This window comes from Brachionichthys hirsutus, chromosome 5 (genome assembly GCF_040956055.1).
Source record: "Brachionichthys hirsutus isolate HB-005 chromosome 5, CSIRO-AGI_Bhir_v1, whole genome shotgun sequence".
Classification (NCBI taxonomy): Eukaryota; Metazoa; Chordata; class Actinopteri; order Lophiiformes; family Brachionichthyidae; genus Brachionichthys; species Brachionichthys hirsutus.
The window spans coordinates 9,489,454-9,508,657 of record NC_090901.1 but is presented as its reverse complement, the minus strand read 5'-3'; positions in this window follow the sequence as shown (position 1 = coordinate 9,508,657).

The following is a 19,204-nucleotide window of genomic DNA, read 5'->3' as shown; positions in this document are numbered from 1 at the left end:
TCCTTCCAGTGTGCAGCACTGCAGAGTTGAGGTAGGATGTTTCATTCTGAAAGGCTGATAATGAGCTGTTCCCTCTGCAGAGCTGAGCTGAGCTGAGCTGGTGAAAACACACACACACACTCGCATGCACACACACACACACACACAGATTCACAATAACCCACAAGAAGCTAACAAAGTTCTTAACTCTCCCCTCTGCTTTGGCTCCTCCACACAGCGCATGCAGAAACCAAGTAGGGAGCCAACTCCCCCACCCACCTCTGTTCCTGAACACACAGCCCTGAGGTGCATGCAGAGCCACCCCAACACGCAGGCCTGCAGTTACAATCCCGTTAGCTTTGGCAGCAGTGGCGTCAGCTGCATATCTCTCTGCCACAGCTTGCCTCAGGACAAACTGCTGGTCAGCTGGTTAGCGAACCGCCTTCGTGGCATCCTGCCCCGTCGCATCACGGGCGCTCAGTGGCACAGAAGTCTCAGTCTCAGACAAACACACTCATAAACACACCCTGGCATAAACATTTAGCTCACAGAGCTGCCCGGCTGTGACCCCGCATCACATCGGAGGAGGAGGAAAGGGAGCGTGAGCGGGAAGCAGGCGAGGGAGGGTGGGGGAAGGAGAGTGATCACAGGCTATAGCAAGAAAGTATTTTAGCAACAGTGTGGAGGATGAAATTACTGCAGTAAGAAAGGATATGCAAGGATATCTCCTCACAAGAGGCTGCAGGTAAGAGATATGCACGCCGGAAGGTTAAAGGGGGGGGGCACAAACTGGATGGCCGTGAGGGCTCCGGCCAATCACAGCGGAGCTTCAACAAACAGCCTCACCCCCCTGCTCTCCGTCTGCAGCCCTCCATCCCCCTGCACTCTCCCGTTCTATCCTTCCCTCTTATTTTCTATCCTTACACTCCCCCTCTCGATCGGAGCAGATATTTTTGGCGATATCTGCTTCCTGCATTGGGCCCCGGTGCCCCTGGAGCCAGTTAGGCTGGATCGATTCCTGCAACGGAAGAGTCATCAAGGATAGGATAATAAGGTTTGAGGAGTTTTCTCTCATTCTTCCCGTCCCCACGAGAAGTGTAGCCTATGATGAGGCTCCACGGCCCCTCCTTCAACCCGGGCCTTCAGTTATAGGTCAACGTGGGCATTCGAGTGACTGATATGAGTCAAACGCACAATGCTACTCTTTTTTTAGGACCGGACAAACGATCACTCGTACCCTGCAGCGTTGACACGTAACAATGTCCAGCACAATAGGGATTAAAAAAGCAAATCCGTTGCTCACTTCAAGCAGCACTCTATGCCGTTTGGGAGCCTTCACAGGAAGGGTCGCTGCATTCTCCTCGGTGATTCTAGGGGCACTGCATCTTGAGGAACAAGGGAAGGGTGTCATTAAATAGGGCAATTTTCATGCTCGCTGGGCGAAACCCATACAATATACTGTGGGAGTGTGGATGAGAAGAGACAAGCAGAAATATGTTACGAAAACAACTTTTGGAGTCTGGATGATGAATCTGGATTGATTGACACTAATGGGAAGGAATAAAAACCTCTTTTCATGCCTTTTTTTTCTCTTTCTGGAACTGGAATTCCAGATTATGGAACACATCGACACATAGTAGTTGAGTTAATATTTCACAAATAGTCATATGGAGTAAATGTAAAATGCATCATTGAACTCAATATCAAAATAACCACAACCCAGATTAAACCCCTTCTTCCCTTCAAAATATTGACTTCTTGCCAGAACGTTTTCTTCTGCGAGTCTGTATGGAGTAAATCGCCGGAGTCACTGCTTCGGACACGAATGCTGGCGTGTATCCAGCGTTGCTGTACTGTGGTGTTACATCTATGTTCAAAGCTTCATGCAGCATTCACGAGAATGGGCTACAGTAGCATCGCTAATGTTACTCTGGACCTTTATTTGCATATATACACACACACACACACAAAGGCAAAGACCCCGGAAGCTGGCCAATGGGGGCAAAATTCCCATTGCCTTCTGGCAATCTCAGTCTGGGAGAGGAGCTTCTTTTTTTTTCCCCCTCTAATGGAAAAATAGGTCGGACACTTAATTAGCAAATAAGGTCACGCAGCAGAGAAGCCAGGTCCCATAATTGTTTCCTGGAGATTTGACACGCTCCTTCTGGGTTTTCTTTCTGCAAACAAATAGGATGTCTGCCCCTTTGACAATAGTGGGGCAACCACACACTGAATAGCAGGGGGGGGTCTGCTAATTATTACAGGACATCTGATCAAAGCATTAAACCCAAGCATGTGAAACGTTCACCTAAATGCCCACTGACTCCTCCTCCTCCTCCTCATAAGCATCGTCTCACCGCTGAGACAGTTCCGTCTTCATTATCCACGTCTGCTCAGGCGGTTTCAGCGGTTGCGTTCTGAAGCAGGGATTATTAGCAGACAGAGCTTTTGCATGTGTGTAACGGCTGTCTGGGTTTTTTTCTTTTTAACTTCCTCTTCAGAAGGTTGACACACAATTACAGGAGGAAAAAAAAATCCTCTTCTCTACACACTTCTTCGGTTCTGTGCGTTCCAATAGCTTTGGTGGTGGGTGGGAGTGGGTATAAATGAGTAGTATGTGTCAAGTCAGCTGAAGGGTGCGGTGTTTCCTCGCCTCCATGCTTCAGCGGACTTTTCCTCCGCCGATTGTAAAATGACAACAATAAAAGAACCGTACCAGCCAAGCCCGTGAGAATATAATGACTATTAAGATGCAATGTAAGTCAGTGACAGTCACGGGCAGACAAGTTGCTTTTCACTGCAAGTGGCACAGCGACAGCTTTGTGGATGCGGAAGAAACGCCAGCCAACAGATGATCACCAATCATCGGATTATCGCTTCACTCGCTTTAAGACGCACAGAGCAATGTCTGGGAAATGGGATTCACTGAGAGGAAAATCAAATGTTTTTACTCAGTTGAATTTGAGGCAGGGGAGATGGATCAATCTGTAAGTATTGATTGAATACAGGACTGATACCTGGGTATTGCTGCAGGAATCAATGACAGCCCATAATTAGGATGAATACCGGAGGACTTTCCATCAGTTGATCTGCTTCTCATTATAACCTTGAAAGGGCCAAACCTGAGCATCTTCATGATCCCATCTGGGAACGCATTTGAAAATTCTAAGACAATAAAAACTCTCAGGTTCAGTATTTTTCTCATGACACCTAAAGGGAATAAAAAGGCTCCTGACCCTCATATTGGCGCCTTGACTAGTTTGATTAAAGTAAAGTTAGATGTGAGAACATTTTGATGGGCTCTCACTATGTAATAAATAAAATCATTTTGCAAAATTGTTGCTAAATAAGAAAAATTACTCCTCTGTTCTTTCTGCAAAGAAAGAGTCACTTCTGCCACGAGGCACTCTCCCAGTTTCTGCTGATCGTGTTTGTTGAAAGTAATTACACTAAATTACTGCTTTAAGGAAAGTAGCCATATTTTGACTGCTTGATTCCAGACCAGTACATTCTGCCTCCTCCTCCTTTCCCAATCAGTGCCTTGAACAGAACTGTTTTATTCAACACAGCTCCTGACACATTGTTAGAAAGGATATAAACAGAAGCTTGGCAAACACAGGCCGGGCAACCAGCCTGATTCCTGCTCTGATAGGAATAATAATTTAATGTTGTGACATCATTAACTCCCAATCCCACCACAGCTTTGACGCTAAAGCAGCCCGATTGCTGAGGGCAGTAACGCACAGTTTGCAGCTTTCAGAGCTCTGCAGCTATTTGTTTACTTGGATTCTTCCTGTTTTGTATGAATTTCTCTCCGGGGCAGACGTGGATAGATATCAGGGAACATGAGGAAATGAGAAGCGACACAATTCCCCTGCCGCTGAGTCTCTGAGCAGAGTTGTCGCCTCTCTGGAATACATCTAGGCCACACGAAGGCCTCTTAAAGGGATCCCTGACTGTTTTGACAAATCGGTCTAAAAACACAAGAATTTACCTCTACTACGTAAATACAGACAAAAATACATAATTATTTCTTTTAAGATATAAAATATGTTTTTATGGGAGCTGCCAATGTTGTTTACGTCGCAAGGCATTCTGGGTGTGGCGTGAAACGGCTGCAGCACCCGGCTCACTGCTATTGTTGTTAGTATGGCAGTGATCTGTTAGCAGCGATCAGCTCCTCCGTTCAGCCTTTCCAGTCTGAACCACAGCGTCAGCAACGACGTGAGGACAGAGGAAGAAGCCAGAGATGAACATGGAGATGAAAATAAAAATCGACTGGAGAACTCTAGATTTGGTCGTTTTGTTCTCCGTGGCGTCTGCGTCACCATGCCAACACACAGAGAGAGAGAGGGAACAAGAGAGAGAGCGTCTGCTGTGACGAGCTCCGCCTCTCCCCTGGATGGGGATGAACAGCTCAAACCAGACGCTCAGACACCTCCTCCAGAGTTCAAACTACAGCAGACAAAGTCTCCCCTGTGAATCAGATGATTGCTGTTTTGTATTAGTCTTCACCAGTAGTCCTGCTCTCCCTCCCTCCGTTTGTCCCACTTTGTCTCTCAGTCTGCAGGTCCTCCATGGCGCTGCAGAACCTGGACCTGTGGCTGTCAACTCGTATATCCTTATTGCTAGCATTAGCATTTATAGTTTTATATGGCTGCTCTGCAAGCCTATATGTTGTACATCACTAGATGTCGTGTAACTATATTATGTTTCTCTCTGCTCGTGTTCTCTCTGTCTCTCTATCACTCTCTCTCCCTCTTTTTGATTATGACTCATCTCCTAACTGTCCTTGTCTCTGTCTCTCCCTCTCTGTCTACCTCTGTTTCTCTTTCTCAACCCAATCGGTCAAGACAGATGGGCGCCCGCTATGAGGCTTAGGTTCTGTCCAAGATTTCTGCCTGTTAAAGGGAAGTTTTTTCCTTGCCTCTGTCACCAAAGCGCTTGGTCCTGTGGGTCAAGTTGGGTTCCGTCTTTCTCTGCTACACCTCTAAAGCCTTGAGATAACGTTCTGCTATGATCTGGTGCTATAGTAATAAAAAATGAATTGAACTGAATTGAACCAGTGCTTGCATCTTCATCTTCATGGCTACCCATCAGGAAGTCGCCCTCCCCTGCACGCTCTGCTCAATGAGTGCAGTTAAGTGCACACACACATACAAACACAATTCACGTCCAGAACAGAGCGCCCATGTCCACGGACAGCACAGTCACCAGTGTTTAACTGGTCAGACGGCCTGGAGGAAGGCAGTGCCAGTGAGCAGGGCCTGGGAAAAGACCAGAGTCATCCAGTGCATTTTAGCCGAGTCACACGATGTGATCACGACAAAGAGCAGATGTGTTTAAAGAGCTCTCAGAACACGATGCTGGACCAAGCTCAAAGAACTGTGTGGATGATTCTGCTCGTTTGATGAGAATCTCGTCTCAAAACAAGATCCTCAAAAACAAAGCCGTTCATTTTGCATTCAGATCACTTAATATTTGGAAATCTTCTCTTCCCAGGTTATGATTCAGTCAGTGAAGAGTTTTATGGAGACACGCCTTCTCAGATAATGACCCATGCACCCACATGGGTTACAGCTTGTGAAGCAGAAGAAGAAAACCAGACTGAAAAAAATGCTTCAAACAGATTGTCTGTCCTCAGAGTCCTCACAGCACCATCTAGGTTAAAGTTGGGTTTTAATAATGCCAGTGCCTGAGACATAATAGCAGCATTTACTCAGCAATAACATTGTTAATATCCTATAATATTCAATGGAATATTTCATGAAACATTCAATGACAAAACAAGATCCAGTTTTTTTATTCTCAATCATTTCAGCCTGGATTTTAAATGATTAATTTGACATTTGTAGAAAGTATATGCTGCTTTGTAGAGAAGATCGACACAACTCTACCATCTGGATACACTTAGCTTAGCATAAAGACTAGAAGCACAATTAAATGGCTAATCTGACTCTTACTGAAGCATCATAGAGCAATCACAGTGCCGTCAACAGAAAATCACTGCATCAGTCTGAGAAAAACAGTCGGTAATCCACATAATGTCAGCGTTACCTTTTAATGAAGCAACGTGATTCATTAAATTGCTCAGATTGGCACCTAATGCCATTGCGGGCATTCATTTTATGCAACCTTTTCATTTCCTTGTCGGGGAATGAAATCCTCCTCGGGATGGTTATGGGTCAATGTGAATGACATTTCGTCCTCCAGCAGTCTCTTATCATGTATTAGTTTCCACCCCCCTTCGGTCACATGAAGGAGCGGCATTTTGCTTTTGCCTTGTTGTCAGGGGAATTAAGGAAAGTACAATCCCGCCTCGTCCTAGCCATTGTGCATGTGTGTGTGTGTGTGTGTGTGTGTGTGTGTTCAGAGGGTATGTGACACACTGTGCCCTTCACACTGACTGTCCTCCACACACCATGGCGCTCTGTGCGCAGTATGAGCGGAGCTGTGTGTTGCAGATAGGAGTATATGAGGGAAAGAAAGATTTGATGCTCTTTCTCCTTGTCAGAGTCACCTCTGAGCGACCTTTCCTTTACTCACTGCCATTACACCTTCTTCATGAATAATCTAACCACTGACACCGGCCACTTTACTGCTGGCACATTTCACCACAGGGCTCTCTCTCTCACACACACACACACACATACACTGTGGAGGCTGCATATGCTACCAAGCCCTACTGAACAAATGCTTTATTGATATGTGTGTATGGCATATTTTTTCCACATGGAATAATATTACCGATATTTTGAGTCAGGCAGGATGTTGATGTTCGATTCATACAGCCGGTAATGAGAACTGAAAGGTTGTTATCTACACTCATATCTTCATTATCTTCATTATATCCCTGTGTCATGTTCATACAAATGTGGCCACGGCCAGGATGAGATATCCAATGCGGAAGCCGCCTCCCACGACTCCATCCAGCTCGGCCCGCCTATTTCTCTGGATTCAATGCGTTATTTTTCATCCCCTTCAATTCACAGTCGCTACACAAAAGAATTGCATGAATAATGTCACCAACGTGAATCATCAGATTGCAGCAGATGCTAGTTGGAGTCATGAACTGAGCCAAGCAAAGAGCATAATTATTACACAAGAACTGAACATGTGTAAGTGGTGAAGGGGTTGGACGGGCTGCGTTCAGATCTGGGAAATGGGAAAATAAAACAGTATTTTTGTCCAGAGACAAAAGTCTGTCTGTCGGTTCATTGCTGCTGGTGAAACAGAAAATACGACACCGGTAGCTAGCTGAGTTCGACACGACAGGATCTAGTTCAAATGCGTTCAGTTGGCTGATAGCGATTGATTTGAGGCAAAGCCTGAACTGCTCGATGGCGATGGCTGCACGTCTGTTCTTTGACTCCTTTTCCCATCAGCTTTGCAACATGGGGGGGGGGGGGGGGTCAATTTGAGATTCGTGGAGATACTCCAAAGGGAGGATGCCTGTCAGTGTGAGATGGGAAAGTAAGCCGTTTATCCTACACCCAATGCGAATGTTGCCTACATCCATGGAATCTTCATGCAGAGATTCAGCGAATGGAGCCAAGATCTCAGAGGGTTGACCAAAGGAACTCCGAATCACCGCTGGCAACAGCAGGAGAATTAACCGGAGTGGCCCGCAGCCTGTAGCAGCCACAGCGTTTAATTCTGGTTACACTGACCGACAGCATGGAAGGAGAGGTCCAAATGTCTGGTTCCTTTCTGTTTCTCTACATTCATGAAACCCACTTGCTTCCATCTCTCTCTCTCCCGTTGCCTTTTCCCTTAGCCAAGCAGCTGACGTGAACAACAGGCATTCCAAAGAAGTGTTGAATCAATACAGACAGAAAGGCTCCAGACATAAGTTTGCATTATGGTTGGTCCATAAGGGAGAACAACACACGCCTTCTGATGCATACGTGATTCTGCGAGTGATAATCTCTAAGTCATATTCAGCAGCCTGGAAATCACAGTCTCTGATGTCTTAAAATATCATGCCCAGAGCATTATTTTCAAAACTATGGAAATCACGGTGCATATTTCTGAAAGAAACTGTGTCAAAGAAAGTAGAATTCCAAAAGTAATAGATAACGCAAACGTGAAATGATGATGAATAGTCTCAGCAGAGCCGCTGCAGGTAAAACAAGCAGAGCGATTCAATAATGGGACTAGTGATAGCACTTGCAGAGGCACCGAGCGCAACGCTTTCCCATCTTTGCCAAACATAATGGGATTTCCCCAGGTTTAAATGCACTCTCTCGCTTTCCGTAGAGCCGGTAGGAAGCTAAACTATTGATCCGCAAACAATTTATCCAGCTGTCCGGAGAAAGGGGAAAACAGGACGCCCCCTAAACATGTTATGAAACTTCCCAAGAGCCTGGCCCCCCTCCCTCAGCATTCGCTCCACATGCCAGGAGGCCTTCGCCTTTGGGCTCTCTCTTTGATTATCCTACAAACACAGTCCCTGCCATATGAGGCTAGCAGCGAGCCAGCTAAAGCACTAGTCTTCTTCACTGCAGTTTAGTCAACTATCCCATGAACAGGACGGCGTTGGCGTCTGTAGATCTCATCTATATATGCAGCCACCTTCACTGGGTTAGCATGACAAACATGCAGCATGCATGAAAGACGGTGCATAAGGACAAGGAGTCTTGTAGACGAAGGTTCCTGCCTTGTGCACATGCTCCCAGCACCTAGCAACAGGCCTCGCTCAGGGGCCTCGAGAGTGGCTCGGCCCCAAAGAGGACGATGCTTTCATACCTAATTGGACAGTTCTCTGCACAATCAGGCTTAGTCTGTATCCCCTAGTACAAAAGATAACAGTGCAAGCCATTGAAACAGCATTAAGATTTCACAATCCCAGGATAAACACAGATTAAATGGGATTAAGTCCTAAACAATGCCGTCCGTTGCTGAGGGCATCAGTGATGAGGGATTCAAAGGCGAGCCGATCTTTCGAATCAGGCTCAATACTATCTTTAATATTACTATAATGGATGGAATAATACAAAAGTGATCCCATGATTATTCTCAACAGAGGAGGAATTCATTGTTCACAACTGCAAATGTTTTTTTGTTTTTTTTTTTGAACGCTTGAATCTGGCAGAAATCCCAGCAAATAAATCAAACACATGCAACAAATGTTTAAATTCCATGAAACGATTTTTCATTTATGCTGTTTATTACAAGAAGAAAATAGCATATTTGCACTGTAAACAATCTATCGGCATCCGTTCAAAAAGGTGTAAAAAAACAGATGGCTGGAGGCTCCTGTAGGAAAAGCCAGTCGACTAACACAATATTTGTGATCAGTGAAATGGTAAACCGATTCCGTCGTGGTTACGTGACACTTTGAGGAATATCTTATTTAATTAAGAACCGCTCACATCAAGACTTGTTGACCTCACAATCTTGTTACTTTTACTCGTCATCATCATCAAAAACAAATCACTTTAGTAGTGACTAAGAACAAGCACGGAGTAATTATAACTATCCGGTGGGAAAATGAAACACAGCATTACCGTGGAAACTAAAGGCATCCCAGTGAAACCAGATAATGTTTGCCAAGCTAACAAGCAAATAAACTATTTTCCTTGCTTGCATTGTAACGAAGAAAGTCAAATATCATCTGGAAAAACTTTGCTGTTAACAGAAATGTGCAGGTGAAGGAGACGCGTTTGTAATTTCCTCCTAATTGAGTTCATGAATCCCAAAAGGATTACTTTGATTGTAAAATCTAAAAATATCTTATGTCACATCTAACCTAAATACAGATTTGAGTCGGTTCTTAATGTGACATAAAATGTCTCAAACACATCAAAATAAAGTCAGTGTTAAGAATCATGACAAACCATCAAACTCAGACCTAAATCTATCACTTATCAATCCTATCAGTGATTTGCTTAACTCTTTGAGTGCCATTCACGTCTAAATACGTTATTTGAAACCCAAGCATTCACTGGCAACCCTGACATTGAAATCTGCCTCTGTTCAACAGCAAATAACTGGAACGAAAGATGGTAGGAACACAATCTTTTTTTTTTTGATGAAAGAAGAGACTTTAAATCGGTAGTTTGGTAGTGTTTGCATAGTCATAATAAAGAATATTCTGTGGGGCTTGGAAAATTGGGAGAAAATGCTAGAAAACTGGGGCACTCCGCATATAGCTAAGTTGACAATGGCTGGCACTGAAAGTTAATAAATCAGTCTAGATAATAATTACAATTTGGATAAGTTAAACGCTTCTAAATAGACAAAACAAGCCCCGCCGCTGAAAATGAACCGCGATGATAACTGTGATGACACTGATCGGTCATCCTGGACCTTTTCCGAACATCACCTGCATCTCCGACAGCCATTATCCAAATGGAAATGGAGTAATCAGATTTTGAATGAGGCTTCGTTTTAGAGTTAGTCACCGAGATACTTTAGCGACAGACAAAAATCACACTTAGATGAAGGGAAACGATTAAATGTTCTGTGATAAAAGACACTTAAATTGATAAATTGATGGGGAGATTGGATTTGGATGTTTTTACAACTGGCCCATTTCTTTAAAAGCCTTTTTTTTTACCTTGTCATGAATAACATGAGCTTTAGTGCTATAAATAGACAAAAAAATACAAACTGCTGATATCAAATAAGTGTGTTTCTATATTTAGCAATGAGCTGCATTTGCTTAAATCAACACAATTCTAGTTTTAAAAGGTTCACTTGATACTAGATATGGAAGATGTTAATAAAGGATGACAGAAAAGCAGACAAGACACACACTTAAATATCTTCATTCCATTGTGATTGAATAATTAAGTGCCAGGAGAAGCAATAGCACAAGGAAATGACTTCAGAAATATAGGATAGATGCAAGAAGACCTTATCCAGTTAAACAAGGTGGGTGATTTGAGGGGAACGTCCGACACATTCACGACAATCTAAGGCACTTAAAACATACAGGGTGAATGAAAAAAAGGATTTAAAAAAAAATCATGTTAATTTCTGGGATTATTGTTATGGAATAACAAAAAAGCCAGTTTCCTACACATCAGAAAAGATGTCTTCTGAACCGCTTTGTCCGTTACCGGAACGCGGGTCGTGCCGGAGCCTATCCCAGCAGTCAACGGCAGTTCACGGCAGGGCCACGCACAGACAGACCATCATTCACACACACACACACACACTTTACACCTGCAGACAATTTAGTGTAACCAATTCACCCGGTTTGGTTTTTGGTGGCGGGAGGAAGCCGGAGAACCCATGAGCTCACATGGGTAGCATGCAGGCAGAGGTCAGGGAGCAGTCCACAGTGGGAGAGTCCACAGTGGGAGAGTCAACGCCAGCTCTCATGCAACTCTAGTGTTGATGCAGCCAGAGATGGCAGATGGAGACTGAGGCCCTTTCTCCTCTTGAGGCATGAACAGAGGAGAGGCCTGTCTCCATGGCAGACACAGCACACATCATGTCTCTGCCTCCATGCAGTACCATTAGTGGATCTCACCATTGATCACTGGCATGTAAGTTGCGGCACGGCGTGAAGTCATCCTAAAAATCTACACGCTCCCCTTCAGCTCATTCCCTGACTCTTTACCCATGGATCGGAAGGACATTTTGAAATCAACATCTTGAATGGCAAATTACCAGGCATCTGCTTTCAGCGCTGGACTCATGCATATTTGACGACTGCTTCCGGGACATGGCAAATGGAAAAGAAAATCTCTGCAAGCTGCCAGAATTCAGCTTCCGACAAAATCCAAAACTCTATATTACCGGTACACATTTATCCATACAAGGGGGTAAAAATGTAAGCTAATGCCTTGCATGCATCTTAGCCTACATCTGAGCAGGGTAAAAACCTTCACTGAGTATGAAGGAGCGTCCTGAGGCCGCATGCAGGACGGCACCGGACCCATTAGCATCAAGCTTAGAAGATTCACCGCCAGTCTTAGAATCCCTCTGACATTTTGTACACCATTTTTTGCGGCTTTGATTCATTCAGAAAAACAAACACACTGCCCCAAGAGTAAACAGAAATGTAACATTTAAAGCTAAAACCATTTCAGTGCAGGGACCCGTAGCAGAAGGCAGACATTTATCAGCTGGTCTGACCTTAAACACATTTATATATTATAAGACAAACCTTCATAGACATGGATTCGATTAGCTGCAACCATATTCTAAAACAGCAAAAAGAACAGCAACAAAAAGAGTAAACATTGAACTGAGGGGCTCTAATTTGATGTTATTGATCGCATAATGAAATCTGTGCTGCTTTACAGGATACAGGTACTCTGTGCACAAATCCATGCACTCAAGCTGTTAAGAAAACTTTGGCTTTCACGATGTGATGCTGGCAAACATCTTGAATTCAAGCCAGACTATATATTGAGCAGAAAGACAACGCTTTCCTGCTCAATATAGATGCAGGACAGCAATGTCATGTTTTAAAATCATCATGTAACATATGTGATTTGCACACTTTACAACATGAACCACTGTGGTAACAGTGTGAAGACGGTCTCGTCAGATATAACTTTGCAATCTTGCATATTTGTCCGCAAAATATCCGACAGTGGGAGCAAAGCCAGGTCGATTTGTGAGCAGACTGTTTCACCCTGCCATCAGGAATCAGTGCGTATCTGATTCAGAAGACGTATACGAAGGGCTGCTTTCACAATCCATGCCTTGGGCCATTTTCTCAGAGCAGATTTGGTTATTCTTTATCCAGTACTAATGAAAACCCAACAGTCCTGCCAAACAACATGCAAAAAATACACCAAAAAAAGCAATGTTTGCATGAGTCATCTGCATCACCACCAATAGGAAATGTCACATATGTGAGACAAGTCACAGTTTGAACTTAAAATGATGCGCTGAAAGCAAATGTTGGCATGACATGCTGCTCTGGAGGACGACAAACGTTTCCTGTCCAACCGCCCTTGTTGCTGCCATTGAGATTCACTGGTTGCTCCATGTTGCTCGAATCAACATGTGCTGTTAAGGACAGCATTCATGGGCAAACGTGTCCAAAAAAAAGAAAAGAAAAGAAAGCCACATGGTTCATTAAATAAATAAAAAAACATTGTTGCTTCATCTTGGGGGGGGGGGGGGGGGTCTGGCAGTCCCTGAGCTTTACTTTGACAACAAGGAGCGTCGCTAGTTTGCCTCCACTGAAGCTGCCAGGACGCGCCCATGACAGCTTCTCCCGCAGCTGACATCCGGACAGAATTGCGCTGCAATGGGCCATTCTGAAGCAATGTGCGCGTAAAGATGACAGTGCCGGAGCTACATGCCTCGATCAGGCGCAGCGCTAATGCCGGGACATGCGTTTTAGTTCCGCCCGAGATGAAAGTGTTTACGGTCGTCTCGGTGCTTCCTCGTCTCTTGGCTGTCGGCAGTTTGATTCATCGCTCTGCGCCACGCTAATTGGGTTATTATGGCCTCCAGCTTGGATTCATTCAAGACGAAATGAATACTAAGAGTGCAGATGTGCTAAAATGATACTGAAACACATCAAAAGCATTATTTCCATCTCTTCCGTGCAACGGGCTACATATTTGGGAAGGATGCGCACGGCAGGGTTCGTAACATCATCTCCACCGACATGTCAAACATACTGCGCGCACGGTATCGCAGTATGTGTCACAACGACGTGAAAATGCAGCACTGAAAACGTTAGTAATTATGCATTCCCGGGGGGTGGGGGGGGGGAGGCGGCAGGGGGGGTGGCTGCGACGCGCCATCCCATCCGCGCATCCCACTCTGTTGTAAACAAGCATGATTTATCAGCTGTTCTCGACCTCGGTCCGTTTTCAGTTCACGCGACCAGCCCCTTCCCGTGTCGTCCTTACCTTCCGTAGCGGCCAAACGCGTTCCGGCGGCGCGTCCGTCACGATGCGCTCACCCGCTCAGCACCGCCTGTCCGGGCGCTCAAGAGCTGGGGAAGAAGCTGACGGCGCGGCGGTCCTGTTGCCGTGGATTGGATGAGGCTTTATGACTGCAGGGGGGAGGGTGGGGGGGTTGGGGGGGGGGGGGGTTCCGTAGGACCACGGCGCTCACGCAGCGTTGTACGGGTCCCCGTGAGCTCCATCAGCGGTTTACGCTGCGTAATGAGGATGACCTGCTGAGTGACATTTTACACTTAATGCTCATAAAACCTTTGATTGGCTTAATTATTAAAATTACTTTGCATGAGAAAAAGTATTTCATAGTAACATGATCTGTCTATTAACAGATTTTTTAACGACATATTTATTTTAGTTTTTTTATATTTTTATTTTGAACATGTATTAAAACAAATCAGCAAAACATAGTATGTATTTACACATGTTACCAGGGCTAGAGCACAAGTTTTCCCACTAAAGTTCAACAGTAGTAAGTATGTTAAATAAAAACTTATTTTTTTTATATTTTTTTGCCACATTTAAGATAAAACAATTAAACAAGCTTCGCGGCTGCTGAATTATAGTTATCTACATATCTCCCTGAAGTATCACCACTTACTTCAAAGGAATAGCATCATCACTGTTGGCCTCCTCCTTATAGGCAGTAAGTTTTGTCTCCGCCAACTACTGGAAACGTAGGAGTCTCTTTCCTATTGGGTTCACCGAGCCATTTGTTTTTAATGCCTGTATATGGGGCAGCGAGGGCGCTTGACTTCATCAGCTATATTTCCCGGTAATAGGAGGCGATTATAAAAGCTGTTCAAACGAAAGGTACATGAATCCCTGATGCACATGACTGAAACAACAGAACATCTGTTATACCATAAAACTGTCATGAGTCGACCTGCCGACACACTCTGGTTTAGAATCAGTCAGTTTAGAATAAGTGTACACTTAACTCATCACTTAATTTTGCTTCTTGCAAAAACAAATTTAAGGGATGACAAATTTAGTTGGTTTTTTTTAAAGAAACCTGAAGCATGTCCAAATATAGGCCAGTATAATATATATGACTGACTGAAAGCCGGTTTAGATTGTTCACGTGTTCCTTTTATACTCAGCAGCGCAGCGAAAGGAGAAGTTGTCAGTGAGCTTTTGTGAAAATAGAGATTTTTTTTAAGTGATATTTTGTGGAGCAAAAATGAACAGTCGGTGGAGTGATGAGAAGCGTAGCGTGACTCGAGCCTGGGTGCTAACAATCGGCTTGTTTTTCACCAGGCAGATATCAAAAGGGCACCTCGACTAATTACAAGGCCTTGCCCTCTTGTCAGTGCAAACATGAAACCATACATTCCCTCGGGATTAGATTTAAATCTTGGATGTAAACGCCACACTGCAAATAATAATCTTCTGTGGCGGGAGTCCATAAATAATGCAGGAATCTTTGAGACGGAGCAGGGTAGAATTAATTGAAGGTCTCAGACCCCTTGGATGAATTTTTTTTGGGAACATATCAAAGAAATTATTTTTAATGGGAACAGAAACCGATTTCACTTAAAGGTTGCAGCTCTTCATCGAGTTGGCTTTCTTCGCTAAGGCTCTTGTTGTCATTTTTTTTTTAAGTATTGTTTTCTTTGAAACTATTGATAATAGATGAGAAAATAAAAACACTTTCATTTCTTCAGCTGAGAAGGATGCGTGAGAAAATCCCCCCCCCCCCCCCCCCCTCATACACAATGGGAAAGCCAGCGGAGAGGCATTAACACAGGGCCCAGAATGATGTTATTTTGTGCAGAGGTTATCCCAGATCTGCGCGCATTCGATCCACATGCAAACAGTTTTGCTCCTCTTACAACATGGCAGTGCAAACAAAGATGGATCCTGCTGATGGGTAACAGAGCTACAAGGTTGGTCTCTGGGGCGGATGAGAGGAGCAGCAAACACCCTGCTGTCTGGAGGGAAGAATGGCTGGCTGTCATCTCTCAGCCTGGCAGAGGAGGAGGAGGAGGAGGAGGGGCACGGAGGATGCTGAGGCGGGAGGGGGGTTGAGGGTAAACATGATTTAGCTCCAATGATCTCCATAGGGGCTCATGGAAAAGAGCACACACGGGACATGTTGGGGGCTCCATTGGGAATAGGAATGATGGTCTGGAGAGGATTATAATCCCGGTGCTATCATGATGAAAAGGAAGAGGGGGGAGGGGGGCAGCATCAAATTGATGGAACAAAGCACTTCTGCTTTATGTAGCGTCCGTCCAACAGGAGCGCAGAGATATCTGCCTCAACGCGCTGTGAAGCTGGAAGGCTTGATTTCCTCCCCAGCATTGGGGTTCGTGGTTTAGAGTAAACCCGACTTCCCACTCGGGTTTCAAACAGCCTGGTCTTGACATGTGTGTGTGTGTGTGTGTGTGTGTGTGTGTGTTGGCAAACTGTTCATAAGCCATATGGTAATGTCACTGAGTAATCATAAACACTTGTCCTCCTCAGCTCTCGGATAATAAAAACAGGAAAAGAGTTCCAGAAAGACACGCATGTACATGTGAAGGGACAGATGCCCCGAAGCTCTGGGCATCACTAACCTGAACAATATCAGAAAATAAATTGCTGCCTTTGATACCCTTTAATCTGCAAATGCAATTGCTCATCTGGAAGTTTGTTGATGCTAAGGTGATGCAAATAATGCTGTTTAAATAGTCCAGCTGGTTTTGATAAAGGACTATACAAGGCGTAATGATCCTTTCTCCCGGGTTGGAAGCAGACTGGAGGTAGACATAAAAAAATGGAGCCAATCAAGCCAGGATTTCTGCCCATCAGTAAATCAGAAGAGGAGGTGGGGATGGGCAATGGATGCTGCTGCAGATGACACAGAATGAATCCACTGAGGGGGGGGTAATAGGGCAGCTGCTTGTTTGTTGGCAATGATCATCAATCAGTGGGCAAATAATGGAATTGTGATGTCACAAAAAATAAATACCGGTAGCCAAGAAGTCTTCGTAATTGAGGACCGGGGATGTAAACAGAGCAAAGGTTTTCAGAGTGTAAATTAAAAGCGAAGGTAATTCAGAATGCAATACTTTATAAAATGGTAAAATGTTGGCCTCTAAATAGCATATTTTCACCAATATGTCTTTATCTATAATCAGTGTATCGAAGAAGCCTGTTGCGTGGAGCCTTGTTTAATTTCCTTGAATCACTAGGTGGCAGTAAAGTCAAGAGAAGAGGATGAATGAATCAGGATCCAGAAGCTGAAGCTCCCTGAGGCTGCTGATGCTGAGTGAGTCGATATTGTGGCTGAAACAGTCGTAGGTCTCACAGTCGCACTCAACTCTCAGGAAACGATCTCTTATCTCAAATATTTAGATTGTTACAAGCACGCCCATGTCATCGATATTTTAAGTAGCAATCAATTTTTAACTGTTTTTAACTGCAAAAAAAAAGAATCCTGTGAAACACTCCAGACAACTTTACCAATAAAAAAAAATTAGCGTACCTGAATGAACAGAAGGCAAAGACACCATGCCAGAGGGAGGAAAACTCCTTCCAAGAAACTAGACACCAGATTTCTGAGCTTTCTGACACCATTGCTGTGCGGTAAAGCACCAGATGGTGGCCGGTTCTCTCCCTTGTACCCTGACTATATGACTGTAATAGATGTGGCAGCACCACAAGTGTGATCCAAAAAGAGGGAGCCCAACTGTCTTGTTCCATAAGGACTTTCTATAGCGGCATCGCACTGTGTGGGGGGCCGGAGGCAGGTGTAGGCAACTACACTCAGCGCTTTCTCACCATGCAGCCTGGTGCTGTTCTTCAGTGTGTCTTTGTGGATGTAGGTTTAGGTGTGTGTGTGTGTGTGTGTGTGTGTTGTACAACGTTATTACCTCTCTTGGAATGAAGATCGGGAGGCTGGAAATGTGATATTTGTTTGGCATCGTTTCTCTTAGATTTGTGCAGAGCTAAATATATCCATATATCGCTGGAAGGTGCAGCAGGAGATGGGATTGGTCCATTGCATAACACACTCACACACACCTACACGCACACTTTAAGTCATACACAACTACTTCAGTTCTTCCTCTGTAGAGAAAGCAATATAATTAAAATGCTCAACTGTTTGTAATAGTTCAACCTTTAGGGTTGTGTTTTATGTAATATTGTTCAGGGAGTAATTCTTTTTTTATTTTATAAATTTCTTTTGTCAATTTCCTCTTTAAAATTCCTCAGATGGTCTCATTTCAACACGTTATCGAGGTTTAAAGCTGTAAAACTTTACCCCCCCCCCAGGATGCTTTGACCCAGGCTCCTTGCCTAATGAGGGGCTCTTATGGACTGGGCAAACTAAGGCCCGCAAGTCAAAAAGTTTGCCCACCCCTGCCCTATACCCTGGCGTACTCCTACGGTGGAGCTGTCCGTGGTGCTGAAACGCGCCGCTTTTATTTTGTTGTGTGGGGGGGGGGGGAGCGTTGTTTCCGGGGGCCCTCCTAAACAAAGCGGCGCGTTTCAGCACCACGGACAGCTCCACAGTAGGAGTACGCCAGGTCATAGGAGCCCTAAACTAATTGTGTATATATAAAGTAAAATCCAATCTCCCAACTTTGAAAGTAAAATGCTGTGTCATACACAGAGATTTTACTTATTAATTTTTAGATTGATACTTTTGCTGGAGCAAAAAAGCCAAGCACAAACGACACATGAATTACATAAAGGTAACACGTCTTTATTCGTCCCTCATTTCTACAGCTATAGAGATGTCTGTTATTATGATGCGATATATATTTCCCTCATGTAATGAATAATTTATGGTTACATTATGTACCAATAAGCATGCAAAGACTGAATAACAGAATTTTCATGACTCACTGAATCATTCAGCACCTCATTTCCAAACAGCACAATGCCTTTCTGTGTTAAGAGTCCAAGTAAAAGTGATTGTCTCCCCCAATGAGGTTAATGTTTTGGAAAGTGTCTGTCTGTCTGTCTGTTAGCAGGATTACGGAAAATGGATCTTGATGAAAAAAACATCTGAAGATGGGTCTTGGTCTAATTTAGATCCCATTACATTTTGAGAGCGATCCTGATACCAGTCTGGATACAAAAACATCCGGATTTTCCCATTTACCTATAATGGAGGCTTTATAAAAAAAAAATCATATCATATCTATGTAAAATATGCATTAAATTCACACACCAAAAATAACAGTCATAAAGGGGTCCGGTATGCACTATCATGCTAAATCAAGTCCGATTAACTTTTACTTTTCATGATTGGTGTATAAAGGTACCAAGAACTATTTAAAACCTTTCAATGATGATCCAGATCACCATGTGGACGGTGTAAATCCAATTAGGAGGGGAATGAGCTG